Source organism: Pseudophryne corroboree, chromosome 2, assembly GCF_028390025.1.
Source record: "Pseudophryne corroboree isolate aPseCor3 chromosome 2, aPseCor3.hap2, whole genome shotgun sequence".
NCBI classification, from domain to species: domain Eukaryota; kingdom Metazoa; phylum Chordata; class Amphibia; order Anura; family Myobatrachidae; genus Pseudophryne; species Pseudophryne corroboree.
This window is the reverse complement of record NC_086445.1, coordinates 724027924-724052390: the sequence shown is the minus strand read 5'-3', so window position 1 is coordinate 724052390 and position 24467 is coordinate 724027924.

Sequence of the window (24467 nt, the reverse complement as noted above, 5' to 3'; positions counted from 1 at the left end):
ATGCGTGTGTTTGTGTGTACACCCTATACAATATATGCAGGGCAGTAGAGAGCTTGGCTTGGCCCAGGTACTACTCAGGGGGCATGGCCTAACCACAGAAGGCTTGGCCATGCACCCTTAGAATAAAATCTAGAAAATAAATTACTTTAAGCACTTCCCTGGCCAAACTGTGTGCTGGCCTGAGGATTAGAGCTGTAACTGCTGCTCCTAGGTAGGTAGGCAGGGTGGATCTGGGCCCCCACTGGGTCCCTCCCTCAGACCTGGACCTATTTTATTAGTACCCTCTCCCCACCCGCATCTCGGTGCCACTGGCTAAATAACTCAATGTCTCCCTAAATACATAAACATACAAATATTGGATCATTTTGTGAGAAAATGACAAAAAATATTTTAATACTTATGATTTATGATTGTTTGGCCAGCATGATGGGCCTATTTTTATGTATAGGCCTGGAGCTGTAGCTCCATATGCCCCATTGTAAATCTGGCCCTGCTTGGGTGGGCTGCAGTCCAGCACCCCATAGGTAAAAACTGACGCTGCATATACAGCCTACAAGGTGCCTCGGAATATACTCACAACTTAAAATGTAATGCATCTCTAAGTGGACAAAAACTTGCGGTTAAACTGAACTACACTTGCACGTGAAAGCCCCTTAACCACCTCTATAAGCAAAAAGGACGTGCAAGAAACATATATCATTAAATACAGGCGCAAAGACCAAATTTTATATAAAACTCAAATTTATGACACTCATACACTCCAAAGTGCAGTTCTGATGAGGTCAGTATGTTTTTTTATTCTATAATAATCATTTTCTATAATAATAATAATAATAATAATAATAATAATAATAATAATAATAATATCATCGGAACAATAGTCTAAATATTAACATCCATTTCCCCATAGCATCTGGCTTGCAGTTTAATAGGATTTAGTTTCAAAGTTACAGGAACTAATTAATATTCATTCTTAACGAAACAAACCATGTAAAGGAAAAGGAATACAGAAAGACAAGAGCAAAATGTCACACTGCTGTTTACTGAACATTATCTGGCCTATTAAAAATAAAACAAAACAATAATCTAATTCTGTTCTGTTTTTGTCACAAGGAAATTTGACAAGGGCAGCATGAAGATTATTTTGTATAAGGTAATGAGAATGCAAGTAATAATGCCTAGAACTAGCCAGATCTTGCTGTTGTATGTTTCTCTAAGTACTATTACTATTACATACAATATGATTTTACTGTTCTATAAGAAAGTTTGAGGGAAAATATAAAATGTATATATAAACCGTGCTTATTTATGCTTTATGGTCCGTAAACAAATTAAAATATAAAAATGCTCCACAGAAAATTGTATTTCTTGCACATTAGTATATATTAAGATTAATTGGGTTTTCTGCCTTACAGTAAAAAGAGCTGGCTGCTATACATTCAATGCAATACCTCACTGGCGCTCCAACTGCGCATATCTGAAGTGCTAGCAATTGTAAAGGGACATTTACATCATGCAAATAGTGGGAGCAGCCAAGCGATGGAACTCCACATATGTACTAGACTATGGGGAGGTTTGCCTACACAACTAAGGGGAATATTTAGCCATTATTCTCAATAGATCTTTAGAAACCAAATGCTTACATAAACTTCAGTGATGTATAAGCAGTGCTACCAAATTATAGCTGTGAAGTGCCAACCTTGAGACTTTGAGATAATATAATCTATATTTAGAGGTGGATTGGGAAATGGAAATGACCATGGAAAATATTCTGATAGTAGCCTCATTTAGACGGCACACCAGGTTAGAAGACAAGCAAGTAATTAATTGACACTTTTTTTGCCAGTAAGGATGCCCTCACAGCAATTGAGTGGGAGTGATCATAATGCATAGGGCATGACTACCATTTTAGACAGAGCTATGTCTCGATCCAATGTCGTGGAAAAGCAGAGAAATTGGTGAAAACGCTGTGTCTCTCTCTCCCGACATTAAATTAATCACACCAGCATTTCGTTAATATAGTAGGTTCTTTTGCCTCAAACAGTTCCCACATTAAAGCAATAATATATATATTTTTAAAAATACGACCTTCTGCCTCCAGCCATACAATTTATAACAGCAAACCTCACCATACCAATAAATTAAAAACCAATGTGTCCCACCTACCAATACAGTACATCAAAGTATCTCAAGATTCCACCCACACTTATAGTTTTCTATCCAGACTCTTCAGCTATTTGCTCTAGGAGACAGACTCTGATGTGCAGCCCAAAGTGTAACTTGTTGTGAAGAAGAGAGGGTTGTCACTCAGTGAGGTAATATAGAGGAAATCAAAGGGTTATATGTGAAACAGAGAAGGAAGGGGGGACTGTCACACACAGAGTAGAGAACCTTTCATATGTGGAGAGTAATGGGGAAACAGAGGGGGAGGCTGTCACACACTGAGAGGAATGAGGGGTATGCTATTAGAGAAGAGGTGGTAGAGCACTTACTGTACATACTGAAGGATGGGAACTTAGAAAGAGAGGGGGAGACTGTGACATGATGGGATGGAGGCAGAAGGAGCTGACAATCCAAAATATTCATGATAGCCCTGATTAAGTAGGACATGATTCTCTATTGACCTTTTAACGCCCTGCTACTGTTAACATTACACTAAGAAGCAGCAGTGTTATGTTCAGAATTTTGGCATATTTCTACCCCAATTGTTTTGGTCTTGACTGTTCTCTAGTTGACAACACAATATAATTGTTCTCTGACATTCTTCTTAGTCTATTGTAAATCTTTTTGAGTGCCCTCTGCACTTAGGGCCTAATTCAAGGTTGATTGCAAAAGCAAAAGCTTCCTCTAATGGGCAGAACCATGTGCACTGCAGGTGGGGCAGATGTAACATGTGCAGAGATAATTAGATTTGGGTGGGGTGTGTTCAAACTTAAATCTAAATTGCAGTGTAAAAATAAAGCATCCTGATTTACCCTGCACAGAAACAATATAACCAACCCAAATCTAACTCTCTTTGCTCATGTTATATCTAGCCCACCTGCAGTGCACATGGTTCTGCCCATTAGAGGAAGATTTTGCTTTTGCAATCAACCTTGAATTAGGCCCTTAGTACCATAGTTTTGTTGTGTAACCTTCTCACTGCTGAGACTGCATGACAGAACTTGTATTTCACATGTGTTGTCCCAATTATGCAGTACTTTTGTATTCTCATCATTGCCTTGAGCAGTTACATAGTACACATTTGTCTGCCAACTGTACTGCATTTCTGTCCTACTAATACTACACTTAAAATATGAAATGATTAATACTTACTAATGGTCAGAAATGTTTGTCAAAATTCTGAGCTATTAAGTAAATGGGGTAGAACACCAAAACAGCAGTCTAGTCAAAACATGATCAAAAAAAGAATCAGTAGTTATTGAATATTGGACATATATCTAGTGGGTGTAGTATGTTATGCCAGCGCTTGGGATCCCGGCACCAAGCATACCAGCGCTGGGATCCCAACCGCCGGCATACAGGCAGCGGGGTGACCACAAAAGAGCCCCTTGCGGGCTCGTTGTGCTTGCCATGCTGCGGGCATGGTGGCGCGCTTTCTATTTATTCTCCCTCCAGGGGTGATGTGGACACCCCAAGAGGGAGAACAGTTGTCGGTATGCGGCTGTTGGGATTCCGGCGGCTGTATGGTGAGCGCTGGGATCCTGAGACCCGGCATATCAAATGCCTCCCTATCTAGCTTTGATGGATCTAGTTCAGGACATAGGGATTTGTCTACTAGCATTACAGTTTGATGCACATATTTCATGGAATCACAGCAATTACACATCAATTAATAATTAATTCTCTTGAGCTAGTTAGACAGCGGAAGTCAAGGTCTACTTCAGTGCTACTGTATATTTTACTGTTTATTGGCACTTATTTTGTATATAACCCCAAAGAAAAATATGCATGCTGTATACATCCATACATATAAATCAGGTTGATAAATAATATTGATATATTTTTGCTTCTGTAAAAGTCCCTAAAAGTCTTGTAACCTATTGGAAACATCACACATCAATTTTCATCAAACAGTAATGTAGGCATTATATATGCTTACGCCACTCACAACTCCCAATCACCTCTTTTTCATCTTCTCAGTTACTCCTACTTATGAATGCTGAAATGTTTTCCTCAATTTATACTACATTTTACAGTATAAAATAATCATATTATTCCTACCAAAATAACTGTAAATTATGCAGAGTGAGAAAAATTTTGTCAATTCATGTACAGTACTTCCTTGCTGTAAGAAAAACTGCAGAAGAATAAGGTAGAAAAGAGAGGATTATTAGCAGGTTATTTTATCATTGTGTTACAGTTAGGATTTAGTTGTTGAGGATGCTGTGAAAATGCCATGGCAAGCAGTCAATCAGAAAAATGCTAGTCTGCGGCAACATAATCCCTGAATAAAAGGTAAAGAAATCAAAATATTACTAGTTCTGTATTCTTCAGAGGCAAAAAGGGCTACAATTGAGTTTTTATGCTGTTGGACTTGGAGTTTTGCTATAGACTCTAGTGTAGAGCCTTCCTTTTGTTTAAGGGCAACTATGTGCTGTACTACCGTTAACTTTGAATTACTTATTGGCTGATGTCAGCCACACTTCCCAGACAGTTAACAAACATAAACTTACAATATTTAAAATAATGACACAGAGGCAAGTATTGGTGGGGAACAAAAAGGGTTTGCTGGAAGAGCACATAAAGATCTAATGACGAGATGGTCACTGCACTCATTCTTTCCTACAAACCACCAAAAGCTGATAACTAGGAGGAGGGCAGAATGTCAAAAAGTCAAAGACGAACCAGAATGTTTCAGCCAGCTCCACCCACAACACCCTTAACTCCACCCACAATTAGACTAACCAATGAACTAACAGGAACGAAATAACTGACTTAAACATTAACCCTGTCTTTTCAGTGTTAGCTATTTCACCCTAAGGGCATAGGCGTAGCTAGGTGCCATGGTGCCCGGAGCAAGGGCATGTTTCGGCGCCGCCTCCCCTGTACGGAATTGGATGCATGTTACATTTGAAAAGAAAAAATATTGAAAAATCCAAACTTGGGAACAGGGGGCAGTTCTAAACCTTGCGGATCTCAGGGTGAAAGTTTCTTCTGGGCGCCCATCATGTTTAAAACAGGGACAATGCGCGCCAAAGGAGCGTAACAAAAATATAGGCGAGGTTATGCCATAGTAGAGCCGCTTATACATGTTACTCTGCAGCTTCCTATGCAGAGAGAGGTGCTGCAACAGCAGCCTGGGGCAGAGAAAGGTGCTGCAGCATCCGAGGTAGAAAGAGGTGCTGCAGCAGCCGGGACAGAGAGAGGTGCTACAGCACCTGGGGCAGAAAGAGGTGCTACAGCAGTAACCCTGCTGCACAGCTACTAGCAGACAGTGGGACATATAAAGAGGGCGGCAGAGCTCCGGCAGTGTCTCCTGCTGTCTCATCTGACATGCCCTGCTCCCTACCTAGTCTAAATGTCTGAGTCAGTGTGCGCTCCCTGTGCTTCACCTCCTCCTGCTCTGCGGCCACCTGTACAGCGGACTGTGGCATAGCGGGCAGAAGGAGGGGGTGAGCAGGCGGCTGTGCGCCCTCTAACTTTTCCGGCGCCCGGAGCTTGCGCTCCACTGGAGCCACCCTCGCTATACCCCTGCCTAAGGGACCTATTTATCATTGAATATTTGCAGCAAATACCACAAAAACGCCTTTTGTTGGACGATACCTGCAAATATTAAGTATTACTCCAATGTACCATAGATGCAACACAGCAGATAACTCTATATCTGCTGCAGTCCTTCCATTTCTGAAAGCGGCCACAGCCCCTAATCTGGGCTGTGAAGCTCTCAGATTTACCAAGCTCTAGTATGAGAAGCAATACCTACTGTTCGGGTTATGGGCTACATTTCTCAAAACTTACCGGGAGAGGATTCCTCCAGAACCTTTCATGGCAATGTACGCTATACATGTGTGGTCATGCACAGTTGCGTGCAGGATTCCCCGAGGAGGAGTGATGCGATACTTCAATCCTAACACATCAAAGGGACAAGCTCCTTTTAGAGACCCATACATGTGGGTTAAATGTGGGTCCCGCCAGCGAACGAGGAGACGCAGCTCACCCAGAGCATAGGGACGGTCACGTACAGCAGCCATGCTTATGCTCAATGAGCGATCCAGACGTCGTGCGTCTCAGACGTCGTGCGTTCCAGGCATTCAACGTACAGTACTGTAGTTACTGTACTTTGTGACAGTTTCCCTTAGTTTTAAATATGCCCTTTCTTTGACCACAGTATTTTCCACTGTCTTGCCCTACGCCCTTCCCTCCTGGGAGCCTTCACAGGTCTTATGCTATACACAAATACCGAAGATGCACAGTCCGTCAGAATACACTCATTTCATTCACGCTGTTTGGGTGCATTTAGCGTAAAGAATCGCTCCTGCAGATGTACTTTGATTTATGTGAAACCTGTGTGCATCCTTCCATTGACTGTCTTACAATGTAAATAAAATAATACAGTGCATTATTACAGAAAAAAAAAAAAAAAGAAAGAAAGCACATCATGTCTCGAACCCTGGACCCCCAGTGAGGGAGGTGGGAGCCTTCACCCCTAGCCCACGATGCCTCATGAGAGATTTCTAATTTCATGTGTGAAAGTACTGCAAACAGCGCCCGGCCCTCGCCCCATTGCTGTTGGTTTATGCCTTAGAGGACTCGGACGCTCGCATTTGTAAAGCACGGTGTTTTCCTCCGCCTCCTGCTAGCCTGTTGCCCTTCCCCCATGGGAGCCTGCACAGATCATGCAGTAGACAGGGAGGGAATGCAGGTCATGTGCAATACACAAACGCCCACTGTAGTACTATTTTGCTCACTTACAGTACCGTACTGTAGGTTGCATTTAGCGTAAAGAATCGCTCCTGCAGATGTACTTTGATTTATGTGAAACCTGTGTGCATCCTTCCATTGGATGTACTGTATTGGAGAGAAAAAAAAAAATGTTAAAGTGAATGTCACGGGAACACATTAAAAATAAGGTTGGCACTTCCTTCCCATTGGTGTTGGTTTACAGTATGCCGTAGTGTACTCGGACGCTCATGTACTGTAATTGCATTTCAAAGGCACAGTATTTTCCATCGTCTCCCCCCTACCCCCATCGCCCTTCCCCCCTGGGGGCCTGCACAGGGAGGAAATTCAGGTCCTGTGCAATGCACAAACGCTGAAGATCTACAGTACTGTTTTGCTTAGTTGGTAGCGTCAGAATACACTCATTTCATTCACGCTGTTTGGGTGCATTTAGCGTAAAGAATCGCTCCTGCAGATGTACTTTGATTTATGTGAAACCTGTGTGCATCCTTCCATTGACTGTCTTACAATGTAAATAAAATAATACAGTGCATTATTACAGAAAAAAAAAAAAAAAGAAAGAAAGCACATCATGTCTCGAACCCTGGACCCCCAGTGAGGGAGGTGGGAGCCTTCACCCCTAGCCCACGATGCCTCATGAGAGATTTCTAATTTCATGTGTGAAAGTACTGCAAACAGCGCCCGGCCCTCGCCCCATTGCTGTTGGTTTATGCCTTAGAGGACTCGGACGCTCGCATTTGTAAAGCACGGTGTTTTCCTCCGCCTCCTGCTAGCCTGTTGCCCTTCCCCCATGGGAGCCTGCACAGATCATGCAGTAGACAGGGAGGGAATGCAGGTCATGTGCAATACACAAACGCCCACTGTAGTACTATTTTGCTCACTTACAGTACCGTACTGTAGGTTGCATTTAGCGTAAAGAATCGCTCCTGCAGATGTACTTTGATTTATGTGAAACCTGTGTGCATCCTTCCATTGGATGTACTGTATTGGAGAGAAAAAAAAAAATGTTAAAGTGAATGTCACGGGAACACATTAAAAATAAGGTTGGCACTTCCTTCCCATTGGTGTTGGTTTACAGTATGCCGTAGTGTACTCGGACGCTCATGTACTGTAATTGCATTTCAAAGGCACAGTATTTTCCATCGTCTCCCCCCTACCCCCATCGCCCTTCCCCCCTGGGGGCCTGCACAGGGAGGAAATTCAGGTCCTGTGCAATGCACAAACGCTGAAGATCTACAGTACTGTTTTGCTTAGTTGGTAGCGTCAGAATACACTCATTTCATTCACGCTGTTTGGGTGCATTTAGCGTAAAGAATCGCTCCTGCAGATGTACTTTGATTTATGTGAAACCTGTGTGCATCCTTCCATTGACTGTCTTACAATGTAAATAAAATAATACAGTGCATTATTACAGAAAAAAAAAAAAAAGAAAGAAAGCACATCATGTCTCGAACCCTGGACCCCCAGTGAGGGAGGTGGGAGCCTTCACCCCTAGCCCACGATGCCTCATGAGAGATTTCTAATTTCATGTGTGAAAGTACTGCAAACAGCGCCCGGCCCTCGCCCCATTGCTGTTGGTTTATGCCTTAGAGGACTCGGACGCTCGCATTTGTAAAGCACGGTGTTTTCCTCCGCCTCCTGCTAGCCTGTTGCCCTTCCCCCATGGGAGCCTGCACAGATCATGCAGTAGACAGGGAGGGAATGCAGGTCATGTGCAATACACAAACGCCCACTGTAGTACTATTTTGCTCACTTACAGTACCGTACTGTAGGTTGCATTTAGCGTAAAGAATCGCTCCTGCAGATGTACTTTGATTTATGTGAAACCTGTGTGCATCCTTCCATTGGATGTACTGTATTGGAGAGAAAAAAAAAAATGTTAAAGTGAATGTCACGGGAACACATTAAAAATAAGGTTGGCACTTCCTTCCCATTGGTGTTGGTTTACAGTATGCCGTAGTGTACTCGGACGCTCATGTACTGTAATTGCATTTCAAAGGCACAGTATTTTCCATCGTCTCCCCCCTACCCCCATCGCCCTTCCCCCCTGGGGGCCTGCACAGGGAGGAAATTCAGGTCCTGTGCAATGCACAAACGCTGAAGATCTACAGTACTGTTTTGCTTAGTTGGTAGCGTCAGAATACACTCATTTCATTCACGCTGTTTGGGTGCATTTAGCGTAAAGAATCGCTCCTGCAGATGTACTTTGATTTATGTGAAACCTGTGTGCATCCTTCCATTGACTGTCTTACAATGTAAATAAAATAATACAGTGCATTATTACAGAAAAAAAAAAAAAAAAGAAAGAAAGCACATCATGTCTCGAACCCTGGACCACCAGTGAGGGAGGTGGGAGCCTTCACCCCTAGCCCACGATGCCTCATGAGAGATTTCTAATTTCATGTGTGAAAGTACTGCAAACAGCGCCCGGCCCTCGCCCCATTGCTGTTGGTTTATGCCTTAGAGGACTCGGACGCTCGCATTTGTAAAGCACGGTGTTTTCCTCCGCCTCCTGCTAGCCTGTTGCCCTTCCCCCATGGGAGCCTGCACAGATCATGCAGTAGACAGGGAGGGAATGCAGGTCATGTGCAATACACAAACGCCCACTGTAGTACTATTTTGCTCACTTACAGTACCGTACTGTAGGTTGCATTTAGCGTAAAGAATCGCTCCTGCAGATGTACTTTGATTTATGTGAAACCTGTGTGCATCCTTCCATTGGATGTACTGTATTGGAGAGAAAAAAAAAAATGTTAAAGTGAATGTCACGGGAACACATTAAAAATAAGGTTGGCACTTCCTTCCCATTGGTGTTGGTTTACAGTATGCCGTAGTGTACTCGGACGCTCATGTACTGTAATTGCATTTCAAAGGCACAGTATTTTCCATCGTCTCCCCCCTACCCCCATCGCCCTTCCCCCCTGGGGGCCTGCACAGGGAGGAAATTCAGGTCCTGTGCAATGCACAAACGCTGAAGATCTACAGTACTGTTTTGCTTAGTTGGTAGCGTCAGAATACACTCATTTCATTCACGCTGTTTGGGTGCATTTAGCGTAAAGAATCGCTCCTGCAGATGTACTTTGATTTATGTGAAACCTGTGTGCATCCTTCCATTGACTGTCTTACAATGTAAATAAAATAATACAGTGCATTATTACAGAAAAAAAAAAAAAAAAGAAAGAAAGCACATCATGTCTCGAACCCTGGACCCCCAGTGAGGGAGGTGGGAGCCTTCACCCCTAGCCCACGATGCCTCATGAGAGATTTCTAATTTCATGTGTGAAAGTACTGCAAACAGCGCCCGGCCCTCGCCCCATTGCTGTTGGTTTATGCCTTAGAGGACTCGGACGCTCGCATTTGTAAAGCACGGTGTTTTCCTCCGCCTCCTGCTAGCCTGTTGCCCTTCCCCCATGGGAGCCTGCACAGATCATGCAGTAGACAGGGAGGGAATGCAGGTCATGTGCAATACACAAACGCCCACTGTAGTACTATTTTGCTCACTTACAGTACCGTACTGTAGGTTGCATTTAGCGTAAAGAATCGCTCCTGCAGATGTACTTTGATTTATGTGAAACCTGTGTGCATCCTTCCATTGGATGTACTGTATTGGAGAGAAAAAAAAAAATGTTAAAGTGAATGTCACGGGAACACATTAAAAATAAGGTTGGCACTTCCTTCCCATTGGTGTTGGTTTACAGTATGCCGTAGTGTACTCGGACGCTCATGTACTGTAATTGCATTTCAAAGGCACAGTATTTTCCATCGTCTCCCCCCTACCCCCATCGCCCTTCCCCCCTGGGGGCCTGCACAGGGAGGAAATTCAGGTCCTGTGCAATGCACAAACGCTGAAGATCTACAGTACTGTTTTGCTTAGTTGGTAGCGTCAGAATACACTCATTTCATTCACGCTGTTTGGGTGCATTTAGCGTAAAGAATCGCTCCTGCAGATGTACTTTGATTTATGTGAAACCTGTGTGCATCCTTCCATTGACTGTCTTACAATGTAAATAAAATAATACAGTGCATTATTACAGAAAAAAAAAAAAAAAAGAAAGAAAGCACATCATGTCTCGAACCCTGGACCCCCAGTGAGGGAGGTGGGAGCCTTCACCCCTAGCCCACGATGCCTCATGAGAGATTTCTAATTTCATGTGTGAAAGTACTGCAAACAGCGCCCGGCCCTCGCCCCATTGCTGTTGGTTTATGCCTTAGAGGACTCGGACGCTCGCATTTGTAAAGCACGGTGTTTTCCTCCGCCTCCTGCTAGCCTGTTGCCCTTCCCCCATGGGAGCCTGCACAGATCATGCAGTAGACAGGGAGGGAATGCAGGTCATGTGCAATACACAAACGCCCACTGTAGTACTATTTTGCTCACTTACAGTACCGTACTGTAGGTTGCATTTAGCGTAAAGAATCGCTCCTGCAGATGTACTTTGATTTATGTGAAACCTGTGTGCATCCTTCCATTGGATGTACTGTATTGGAGAGAAAAAAAAAATGTTAAAGTGAATGTCACGGGAACACATTAAAAATAAGGTTGGCACTTCCTTCCCATTGGTGTTGGTTTACAGTATGCCGTAGTGTACTCGGACGCTCATGTACTGTAATTGCATTTCAAAGGCACAGTATTTTCCATCGTCTCCCCCCTACCCCCATCGCCCTTCCCCCCTGGGGGCCTGCACAGGGAGGAAATTCAGGTCCTGTGCAATGCACAAACGCTGAAGATCTACAGTACTGTTTTGCTTAGTTGGTAGCGTCAGAATACACTCATTTCATTCACGCTGTTTGGGTGCATTTAGCGTAAAGAATCGCTCCTGCAGATGTACTTTGATTTATGTGAAACCTGTGTGCATCCTTCCATTGACTGTCTTACAATGTAAATAAAATAATACAGTGCATTATTACAGAAAAAAAAAAAAAAAAGAAAGAAAGCACATCATGTCTCGAACCCTGGACCCCCAGGGAGGGAGGTGGGAGCCTTCACCCCTAGCCCACGATGCCTCATGAGAGATTTCTAATTTCATGTGTGAAAGTACTGCAAACAGCGCCCGGCCCTCGCCCCATTGCTGTTGGTTTATGCCTTAGAGGACTCGGACGCTCGCATTTGTAAAGCACGGTGTTTTCCTCCGCCTCCTGCTAGCCTGTTGCCCTTCCCCCATGGGAGCCTGCACAGATCATGCAGTAAACAGGGAGGGAATGCAGGTCATGTGCAATACACAAACGCCCACTGTAGTACTATTTTGCTCACTTACAGTACCGTACTGTAGGTTGCATTTAGCGTAAAGAATCGCTCCTGCAGATGTACAAACCTGTGTGCATCCTTCCATTGACTGTCTTACAATGTAAATAAAATAATACAGTGCATTATTACAGAAAAAAAAAAAAAAAGAAAGAAAGCACATCATGTCTCGAACCCTGGACCCCCAGTGAGGGAGGTGGGAGCCTTCACCCCTAGCCCACGACGCCTCATGAGAGATTTCCAATTTCATGTGTGAAAGTACTGCAAACAGCGCCCGGCCCCCGCCCCATTGCTGTTGGTTTATGCCTTAGAGGACTCGGACGCTCGCATTTGTAAAGCACGGTGTTTTCCTCCGCCTTCTGCTAGTCCTCCATTCCCATTATGCATTAGCGAACTCAGACGCTCATATATTTTAAAAGCACGGTGTTTATACATTGTACTGTACATTCTTCCTTTTACACAATTACTGTAGTTGCGTCTCCATACACATACAGTACTGTACTCCATACTTTTTCCACCGCCTCCCGTTACGCCTACAGTATTGCCAGAGCTGTAGATCAATCCGCCGCTATACTGTACGATCGAAAGTACTGGATTAGTGGAGCATTAGCCACACAGTGGTGGAGATGTGTAATGCATGATGAGTATCTAGATCGTCTCAACGCGCCTGCCTGTGATTAAACTCAGCTATCGCCTTAGCGTGGCTAAACGCCCGTCTCGGCGGAGAAACAGTCAAGATAAAGGTGGCTACATCTGTAATTTTTTATTGCCGTGAATAGTGATAATATGAAATTACAATTATTGGTTCTAAACCTGGCCAAATTGAAAAAATGCTCATACGTGTTTAAATGCCCATCAGATACATTAAATGCCTTCTGACAATCTTACTCTGTGTTCTAATTTGTTTCTCCAAAGTATCTCTCACTTCAATGTGAGTAAAAACACAAACTAGTGTATTGTAGTAGTCAGTGCAGATACTGTACAATGCAATTGCCTCACACAGATAGGTACAGTATATGCATACATAATCAATTCTGGACTTAAGTGGAGTAATATTTTTGCCTAAATATAACAGTTTTCCTGAAGCTAAATGAAACTATATAGACTCATTTTGTAAGCATGATTCAGTTTCACTTGGCTAGAATCGCATGCTGGAGCGGCCTAGCACAAGGCAAGGCCATCCAGTATGCTAATGGCAGCCAGCAATGCGATTGCAATTCAATTATGATTGCGTCGCTGATTAAGAAAAGCCCCCTCCCTCCACAGCCTGCCTGCAAAGGCAGTCAGGCCGCCGCCATTTTCTCCTTCTCGGTAGGCACGTGTGACATCACGCCCTCGCAATGCCAAGTCGCTGCTCCTGCAATGCTGTGTCGCTGCCCACGACTGCCTCGCGAATGCCTCTGCCTGTCAATCAGGCAAAGGCATTCGCATTACTGAGATGTGATCGTATCTCCATGATGGCGCACGTGGCAATGCTGGCCCTGCGTGTGAACACTGGGTTTAAAACCGGGAGAATGCGATCACATCGCAGCTGTGAATGCAGCTGAATAAGGTCCTTAGACCAGCCCTATGGTAGGTGCACAATCATTGTCAGAGTAAGGGTTTCAATTAGAGATGTGCACCAGAAATTTTTCGGGTTTTGTGTTTTGGTTTTGGATTCGGTTCCGCGGCTGTGTTTTGGATTCGGACGCGTTTTGGCAAAAACTCCCTTAAAATTTTTGTCGGATTTGGATGTATTTTGGATTCCGGGTGTTTTTTACAAAAAAACCCTCAAAAACAGCTTAAATCATAGAATTTGGGGGTAATTTTTATCCTATAGTATTATTAACCTCAATAACCATAATTTCCACTCATTTCCAGTCTATTCTGAACACCTCACACCTCACAATATTATTTTTAGTCCTAAAATTTGCACCGAGGTCGCTGTATGACTAAGCTAAGAGACCCAAGTGGGCGGCACAAACACCTGGCCAATCTAGGAGTGGCACTGCAGTGTCAGACAGGATGGCACTTTAAAAAATTGGCCCCAAACATTACATGAAGCAAAGATAAATAAAAAAAGAGGTGCAAGATGGAATTGTCCTTGGGCCCTCCCACCCACACTTATGTTGTATAAACAGGACATGCACACGTTAACAAACCCATCATTTCAGCGACAGGGTCTGCCACACGACTGTGGCTGAAATGATTGGTTGGTTTGGGCCCGCACCAAAAAAAGAAGCAATCAATCTCTTCTTGCTCAAACTGGCTCTACAGAGGCAAGATGTCGAGCTCATCATCATCCTCCGATTCCTCAACCCTTTCACTGTGTACATCCTCCTCCTCACAGAGTATTAATTCGTCCCCACTGGAATACATCATCTCAGGTCCCTGTGTACTTTCTGGAGGCAATTGCTGGTGAATGTCTCCACGGAGGAATTGATTATATTCATTTTGATGAACATCATCTTCTCCACATTTTGTGGAAGTAACCTCGTATGCCGATCGCTGACAAGGTGACCGGCGGCACTAAACACTCTTTCGGAGTACACACCGGAGGGGAGGCAACTTAGGTAAAATAAAGCCAGTTTGTGCAAGGGCCTCCAAAGTGCCTCTTTTTCCTGCCAGTATACGTACGGACTGTCTGACGTGCCTACTTGGATGCTGTCACTCATATAATCCTTCACCATTCTTTCAATGGTGAGAGAATCATATGCAGTGACAGTAGACGACATGTCAGTAATCGTTGGCAGGTCCTTCAGTCCGGACCAGTTGTCAGTACTCGCTCCAGACTGCCCTGCATCACCGCCAGCGGGTGGGCTCGGAATTCTTAGCCTTTTCCTCGCAGCCCCAGTTGCGGGAGAATGTGAAGGAGGAGCTGTTAACAGGTCACGTTCCGCTTGAGTTGACAAGTGTCTCACCAGCAGGTCTTTGAACCTCTGCAGACTTGTGTCTGCCGGAAAGAGAGATACAACGTAGGCTTTAAACCTTGGATCGAGCACGGTGGACAAAATGTAGTGCTCTGTTTTCAATAGATTGACCATCCGTGAATCCTGGTTAAGCTAATGAAGGGCTCCATCCACAAGTTCCACATGCCTAGCATAATCGCTCCGTTTTAGCTCCTCCTTCAAACTCTCCAGCTGCTTCTGCAAAAGCCTGATGAGGGCAATGACCTGACTCAGGCTGGCAGTGTCTGAACTGACTTCACGTGTGCCAAGTTCAAAGGGTTGCAGAACCTTGCACAACGTTGAAATCATTCTCCACTGTGCTTGAGTCAGGTGCATTCCCCCTCCTTTGCCTATATTGTAGGCAGATGTATAGGCTTGAATGGCCTTTAGCTGCTCCTCCATCCTATGAAGCATATAGAGGGTTGAATTCCACCTCGTTACCACCTCTTGCTTCAGATGATGGCGGGGCAGGTTCAGGAGTGTTTGCTGGTGCTTCAGTCTTCGGCATGTGGTGACTGAATGCCGAGAGTGGCCCGCAATTCTCCGTGCCACAGACAGCATCTCTTGCATGCCCCTGTCGTTTTTAAAAAAATTCTGCACCACCAAATTCAAAGTATGTGCAAAACATGGGACGTGCTGAAATTTGCTCACATGTAATGCACGCGCAATATTGGTGGCGTTGTCCGATGTCACAAATCCCCATGAGAGTCCAATTGGGGTAAGCCATTCTGCGATGATGTTCCTCAGTTTCCGTAAGAGGTTGTCAGCTGTGTGCCTCTTATGGAAAGCGGTGATACAAAGCGTAGCCTGTCTAGGAACGAGTTGGCATTTGCGAGATGCTGCTACTGGTGCCGCCACTGCTATTCTTGCTGCGGGAGGCAATACATCTACCCAGTGGGCTGTCACAGTCATATAGTCCTGAGTCTGCCCTGCTCCACTTGTCCACATGTCTGTGGTTAAGTGGACATTGGGTACAACTGCATTTTTTAGGACACTGGTGAGTCTTTTTCTGACGTCTGTGTACATTCTCGGTATCGCCTGCCTAGAGAAGTGGAACCTAGATGGTATTTGGTACCAGGGACACACTACCTCAAGCAGTTCTCTAAGTCCCTGTGAACTAACGCCGGATACCGGACGCACGTCTAACACCAACACAGCTGCCAAGGCCTGAGTTATCCGCTTTGCAACAGGATGACTGCTGTGATATTTCATATTCCTCGCAAAGGACTGTTGGACAGTAAATTGCTTACTGGAAGTAGTACAAGTGGTCTTCCGACTTCCCCTCTTGGATGACGATCGACTCCCAGCAGCAACAACAGCAGCGCCAGCAGCTGTAGGTGTTCCACTCAAGGATCCATCGGAGGAATCCCAGTCAGGAGAGGACTCGTCAGACTTGCCAGTGACATGGCCTGCAGGACTACTGGTGTTCCTGTCTAAGGAGGAGGAAATTGACACTGAGGGTGTTGGTGGTGTGGTTTGCGGGAGCTTGGGTACAAGAGGAAGGGATTTAGTTGTCAGTGGACTTCTTCCTCTGTCACCCAAAGTTTTTGAACTTATCAATGACTTCTGATGAATGCGCTCTAGGTGACGTATAAGGAAGGATTTTCCTAGGTGGTTAACGTCCTTACCTCTACTTATTATAGCTTGACAATGGCAACACACGGCTTGACACCTTATGTCCGCATTTCTGTTAAAATAATTCCACACCGAAGAGGTGATTTTTTTTGTAATTTGACCAGGCATGTCAATGGCGATATTCATCCCATGGACAACAGGTGTCTACCCGGGTGCCTGACTTAAACAAACCACCTCACCATCAGAATCCTCCACGTCAATTTCCTCCTCAGCATTAGAAACACCCATATCCTCATCCTGGTGTACTTCAACAGTGACATCTTCAGTTTGACTATCAGGAACTGGACTGTGGATGCTCCTTCCAGCACTTCCAGGGGGCTTGGAAATGGTGGAAAAAGCCACCTCTTCCCGTCCAGTGTTGGGAAGGTCAGGAATCGCAACAGACACAATTGGACTCTCCTTGGGGATTTGTTATTTAGAAGAATGCACAGTTCTTTGCTGTGCTTTTGCATTCTTAACTCTTTTCAGTTTTCTAGCGGGAGGATGAGTGCTTCCATCCTCATGTGAAGCTGAACCACTAGCCATGAACATAGGCCAGGGCCTCAGCCATTCCTTGCCACTCCGTGTTGTAAATGGCATATTGGCACGTTTACGCTTCTCCTCAGATGCTTTTAATTTAGATTTTGGGGGCATTTTACTGAACTTTAGTTTTTTGGATTTTACATGCTCTCTAATATGACATTGAGCATCGGCCTTGGCAGACGACGTTGATGGCATTGAATCGTCTCTGCCATGACTAGTGGCAGCAGCTTCAGCACTAGGTGGAAGTGGATCTTGATCTTTCCCTATTTCACCCTCCACATTTTTGTTCTCCATTTTTTAATGTGCGGAATTATATGCCAGTAATATTATTATATCAATAGCAATGGCCTACTGTACTGTACAACTATAAACTGTTGGCCACCAAAATGCTGCACTGTACTACTATATATACTGCTCACAAAAATGCAGCACAGATATGGAATGGATACTTGCAGTGACACAGAGCTGCAAGATACAGCAATGGCCTACTGTACTGTACAACTATATACGGTTGGTCACCAAAATGCTGCACTGTACTACTATATATACTGCTCACAAAAATTCAGCACAGATATGGAATGGATACTTGCAGTGACACAAAGCTGCAAGATACAGCAATGGCCTACTGTACTGTACAACTATATACGGTTGGTCACCAAAATGCTGCACTGTACTACTATATATACTGCTCACAAAAATGCAGCACAGATATGGAATGGATACTTGCAGTGACACAGAGCTGCAAGATACAGCAATGGCCTACTGTACTGTACAACTATATACTGTTGGTCACCAAAATGCAGCACACTGAGCACAGATATTTGCAGCACACTGAGCAAAGATATGGAGCTTTTCAGGCAGAGAACGTAGATATTTGCAGCACACTGAGCACAGATATTTGCAGCACACAGAGCACAGATATGGAGCTTTTCAGGCAGAGAACGTAGCCACGACCTCTCCTTTCAATCTCCAATGCACGAGTGAAAATGGTGGCGATGCGCGGCTCTTTATATAGAATACGAATCTTGCGAGAATCCAACAGCGGGATGATGACGTTCGGCCGCGTTTGGGTTAACCGAGCAAGGCGGGAAGATCTGAGGCTGCCTCGGACCCGTGTAAAATAGGTGAAGTTCGGGGGGGGGGGGGGGGTTCGGATCTCGACGAACCGAACCCGCTCATCTCTAGTTTCAATGTACACTTATATATAGTCACAAAAAAATCAGCAAAATCTGTGAAGACTGGCTTTGTATCTGACTCCACTTGACCTCACCAATTGTAAATCGACTCATGTGTTTACCTTACTGCATATGAAATTTAGATAATAATTATAATTTTATTTATCTAGCACTTTTCTCCCACAGGACTCAAAGTCGCTTTACAGACATCAAAAACATGATACATTGTACATTTGAATTAGAATTTCATCAAGGAAAAAGCCACACAGAAATAATGAAACTAAAACGTAAAGCACACAATAAGTATACGCAGAGTCGGCCCTAACCAATATGATGCCCTAGGCAAGATTTTGCCTAGCACCACCGCTAGTTCAGCCTATGACCCTGCACCCCTTTCCCAGCACCATCACTCCTCACCCATAGAAGTCCTTATTTTGGTGTTCCTACTACCTATATTTTAAATAGGAACACTGCGCCTAAAAAGGGCTGTGTTTTTGCTGGGTAGGGGCATGGCCACGCAAAAGTACCCCCAATTGAAATTATGCTACACAGTACTGCAACTTTATTATCACACTGAATTGCTCCTTATTTACATTACACCACACCATATTGATCTTTATTCACATTAGACCACACAGTGGTGCCATTTCTATATGTAACACCACACAGTAGAGCACCTTATACACATAATGCCACACATTAGTATGCCTTTATACACATAATACCACACAGTAATGCCGCTTACCATATAACACACATTATTAATGTCCTTATAAACATAATGTACCTTACACATTATGCCAATCTTTATTATTGCCCTTATAGTTAAACATAAAGTCCCTTACACATATGCTGCACATTATTAATGCCTGTATACACATAATGACATACATAAGGGGGGTCATTCCGAGTTGATCGCTAGCTGAAAATGTTCGCTGCGCAGCGATGATGCAAAAAAATTGCACTTCTGCGCATGCGTATGCGGCGCAATGCGCACGCGCGATGTAATTTCACAACGGCCGAAGTCGTTTCACACAAGGTCTAGTGAAGATATTCAGTCGCATTGCTGGCCGCAGAGTGATTGACAGGAAGTGGGCGTTTCTGGGTGTCAACTGACCGTTTTCAGGGAGTGATCAAAAAAACGCAGGCGTGCCTGGAGAAACGCAGGCGTGCCTGGAAAAACGCAGTGCGTGTTTGTGATGTCAAATCCGGAACTAAACAGTCTGAAGTGATCGCAATCTAGGAGTAGGTCTGGAGCTACTCTGAAACTGCACAATTTTTTTTTGTAGCCACTGTGCGATCCTTTTCTTTTGGACTTCTGCTAAGCTAAGATACACTCCCAGAGGGCGGCGGCTTAGCATTTGCACGGCTGCTAAAAACAGCTAGCGAGCGATCAACTCGGAATGACCACCAATGTCTCTTACACATATACCATACATTATTAATGCCCTTATACACATAATGACCCACATAGTGCCCCTTACTCATATGCCACACATTATTAATGCCCTTATACACATGACACACATAGTACCCCTTACACATATGCCGCACATTATTAATGCATTTATACACATGATACGCATAATGCCCCTTACACATATGCTGAACACTATTGCACAACCAACCCACTCACACACAGCACTCACATGGATGTTTACACAAGATGGATACACAAGCGGCTTCTGCTGATTAAAATGATATGCGGCATGCCTATATACTGTGTGAGACTGTGGCTGTATCTGCATATGAAATGCTACACACAGAATATAGGCAAGCCGCATATCATTTTAATCAGCAGAAGCTTCTGGTGCCACTAGGTATAGTAAATGCCCGAGGCATTTGCCTAGTTTGGCTATGCCTATGGCCGGCTCTGAGTATACAGCAGGATTGGTGCAGACATTTTGGGCAATAAATTCCACGTGTTGTATATTCCAGCCATTTTGGGTGCACTATATAGGATTACTTTGGGTGGAATAGGTTACACCAAAAAGAGATGGCTCAATATGGGTAGTTGCAACATCATAACACTAGAAGTAGAGTCCCAACCAGATCATTAGATCCATGTTTTTTCATCCTATCCACAGGTCTACCAGACAAGGCAGCCATGTTGGGAACACTGTGGGAAATAAGTCATACAAGGACCCAAGGCATATGTGGGAAGACTGACATGTGTGTATTAACATGGTATACCATGTATGAATAGTACCAGGTGAGGCAGCTATGTCAGATGCACGAAACTGGTTGCAATGAGCGAATAAGCATTGCATGGCAAACAGTACAGCAAGAAAAGATAGTTCTTGATTAAAAAGAACAGCTGATGTGGAATATGTTTACCAATGGACAATATTATCTTATGATTTTTTACCGGAGTAGTGTAGTTCTGCAATGTATCTGTTGGTGCAGCAGGAGACTGGATGTGCATTTAAAGTGCACTAGTTGGATTACATTCTATGTACGTATGGGATAGTATGTACTGTAGTTTATTTTCAACTACTGTCATGCCTTACAGCATAAAATATTTATATATATCCATTTAATTTCTATGTAAGCTCTCTCTAGTGGCAATTCTAGAATCCTAGAATCACTGCAACTGTGCTCTCAGCCTTCCTTTGTAAGCTTCCGAAAGCACCCTGGATAAAGGACACTGTAGACATCCATCTTAGTTCTTTTCAAGGCTGCCGAAAGTGATGCACATATATAACTCCCCTTAGCACAGCATTGATAGTAAGGACTCTGATTACCCTAGCTCTCATCCTCAAATACACAGGGGAATGCTGGCACCTGCCAATGTTTGGAGTATACCACCCAAAAAAAAATAAGATTTTAAACATACCGGTAAATCTTTTTCTCCTAGTCCGTAGAGGATGCTGGGGACTCCGTAAGGACCATGGGGTATAGACGGGCTCTGCAGGAGACATGGGCAATCTAAAGACTTTAGATGGGTGTGCACTGGCTCCTCCCTCTATGCCCCTCCTCCAGACCTCAGTTAGAGAACTGTGCCCAGAGGAGACGGACAGTACGAGGAAAGGATTTTTGTTAATCTAAAGGCAAGATACATACCAGCCCACACCATCCACACCGTACAACTTGGAACATACGAACCAGTTAACAGTACGAAACAAAACAGCATCAGCCAGAGACTGATCAAACCTGTAACATAACCCTTATGTAAGCAATAACTATATACAAGTCTTGCAGAATTTAGTCCGCACTGGGACGGGCGCCCAGCATCCTCTACGGACTAGGAGAAAAAGATTTACCGGTAGGTTAAAAATCTTATTTTCTCTTACGTCCTAGAGGATGCTGGGGACTCCGTAAGGACCATGGGGATTATACCAAAGCTCCAGACCGGGCGGGAGAGTGCGGATCACTCTGCAGCACCGATTGAGCAAACATGAGGTCCTCCTCAGCCAAGGTATCAAACTTGTAGAATTTAGCAAAAGTGTTTGAACCCGACCAAGTCGCCGCTCGGCAAAGCTGTAATGCCGAGATGCCTCGGGCAGCCGCCCAAGAAGAGCCCACCTTCCTAGTGGAATGGGCCTTTACCACAATCATCTGCTCCACCTCCTCCTTAGGTGAGCCTTCTGCTTCAGACATGCCGACACACACGTACCGACACCCCCACACACTCAGGGATATATATATATATATACGGAGACAGTCCCCCAATAAGGCCCTTTGGAGAGACAGAGAGAGAGTATGCCAACACACACCCAGTGCCAACGGACACTGGAATAAAATCCCAGTCAGTACAGCGCTTTTATAAAAATATACTCACTGCGCCAAATAAATGTGCCCCCCCCCTCTTTTTTGCCCTCTGTACTTGTGTTCAGCAGGGGAGAGTCCAGGGAGCCAGCTCTCTGCAGCGCGCTGTGGAGAAAATGGCGCTGGTTAGTGCTGAGGAATCAAGCTCCGTCCCCTCACCGGCGGGCTTCGATCCCGCTCAAATCTTTATACTGGCGGGGGTTTTTAAATAAACTGCCTCCGCAGTATATAACTATGCCAGTGTCCCTAGAGGTTTAATAATTGCTGCCCAGGGCGCCCCCCCTGCGCCCTGCACCCATACAGTGCCGCCAGTGTGTGTGTTAATGTGGGAGCAATAGCGCACATCGTTACCGCTGCGCGTTACCTCATAGAAGATCTGAAGTCTTCTGCCGCCTTTCAAGTCTTCTTTCTTCTCATACTCACCCGGTTCTATCTTCCGGCTCTGTGAGGAGGACTGCGGCGCGGCTCCGGGACGAACGGCGAGGGTGAGACCTGTGTTCCGACCCTCTGGAGCTAATGGTGTCCAGTAGCCTAAGAAGCAGAGCCTATCATTTAAGTAGGTCTGCTTCTCTCATCTCCCCTCAGTCCCACGATGCAGGGAGCCTGTTGCCAGCAGTGCTCCCTGAAAATAAAAAACCTAACAAAAAGTCTTTTTCAGAGAAACTCAGTAGAGCTCCCCTGCAGTGCGGGTGGAAGTCATGTGACCGCCGGTCGGCTGACCGACAGTCACATGACCTCCTCCGTGAGCCCGACGGCTCACTATCCCGATGGTCGGCATGCCGACCAACAGGGACTATTTCCACTCGTGGGTGTCCACGACACCCATAGAGTGGGAATAGAACCCGTGGCGACCGCAGGTCGCCACCGAGCCCGCAGCGTGGCGAGCGCAGCGAGCCCGCAAGGGGCTTGCTGCACTCGCCCCTACCCGCCGGGATCCCGGCGTCGGTATGCTGCCGGGATCCCGGCGTCGGTAAGGTGACCGGCGGTCAGGAGACCGCCGGTCACCCATACTACACCCCTGCAGTGCATCCAGTCTCCTCTGGGCACAGGATCTAACTGGGGTCTGGAGGAGGGGCATAGAGGGAGGAGCCAGTGCACACCCATCTAAAGTCTTTAGAGTGCCCATGTCTCCTGCGGAGCCCGTCTATACCCCTTACAGAGTCCCCAGCATCCTCTAGGACGTAAGAGAAACAGAGTTTTGTTTAATTACAATGCCAAGTTGAAGGTATGTCCCTAAATGATATCCTCCTGACAGGACAAGGCGTTAAGAACAAACTCATCGGGGTACTCATCCACTTCCTAAAGGATTCTATTGCCTTCACTGTTGACATTCAACAAATGTTGCTCCGCTTCCTCATGAGGGCAAAAGACAGGAATCGCTAAAGAATCTTTTAGTTCAGAGACAATGGCCTTTTTAAAGACATTGCAGAGAATCGCATGAGGGTACACATATTTAGTAACATCCCTTTCCCTGCAGTTGCCATCTACGGACTTAGACGTTCAGCTCAGAAGGGTGAGTTAGAGTATGGTTTCTAGAAAAAGATTTCTACATGGGTGACTTTTTCAAATCTTTGGCAACAGATGAGACTGCAATCAGACTCCTCAATAGTGCTCAGGAAATGCTTGACTGTTCTATTTCACAAAATAGCTTCCAACAGCAAAAGAGTAATTAAATATTTCCCTTCCCAAGATCATACAAGTGATTTAAGGGATTCGGATTTAGGAACTGATTCTCTACCTGGTCAGTGTTGCCTTGGACTTTTATGGGACTTAAAATGTGACTCATTTACCTTTCAAATGAACAGTGAAGAAAGGCCCTTCACTCACAGAGATGTCTAGCCTACTACAGTATAAACAGTTTGTATGACCCCTTAGGATTTGTAGCTCCTGTTATTATCTAAGGTAAAGCCCTGTTCAGAGACCTATCCTGGGGTGCAGCACTGCCTCCACAGAAAAGTGATCTGTAGTAAGAGTGTAAGAATTCTCTATTTGCATTAACTGACCTTTATATTACACATCTGATAATTCAGCCCAAACAATTACTGCTGTTGTATAACTTAAAACTGTGGACATTAACCACTTACATTTTTTTCTTCTTCTAAAAACTGGTCGGAAATTGTCAGTTTTTTGTGTGAGTGAATTAAGTGAAGAACATGTATTTAAACTTATACAAAATGATTTTATTTAGAAAAAAAAAAGTTTATATTTAAAAAAAAAATATCTGGTATTTAAACATTGTAACAATGGATCATCAGCATTATAAACATCGGTACCATCATAACCATTGAAACATTAATT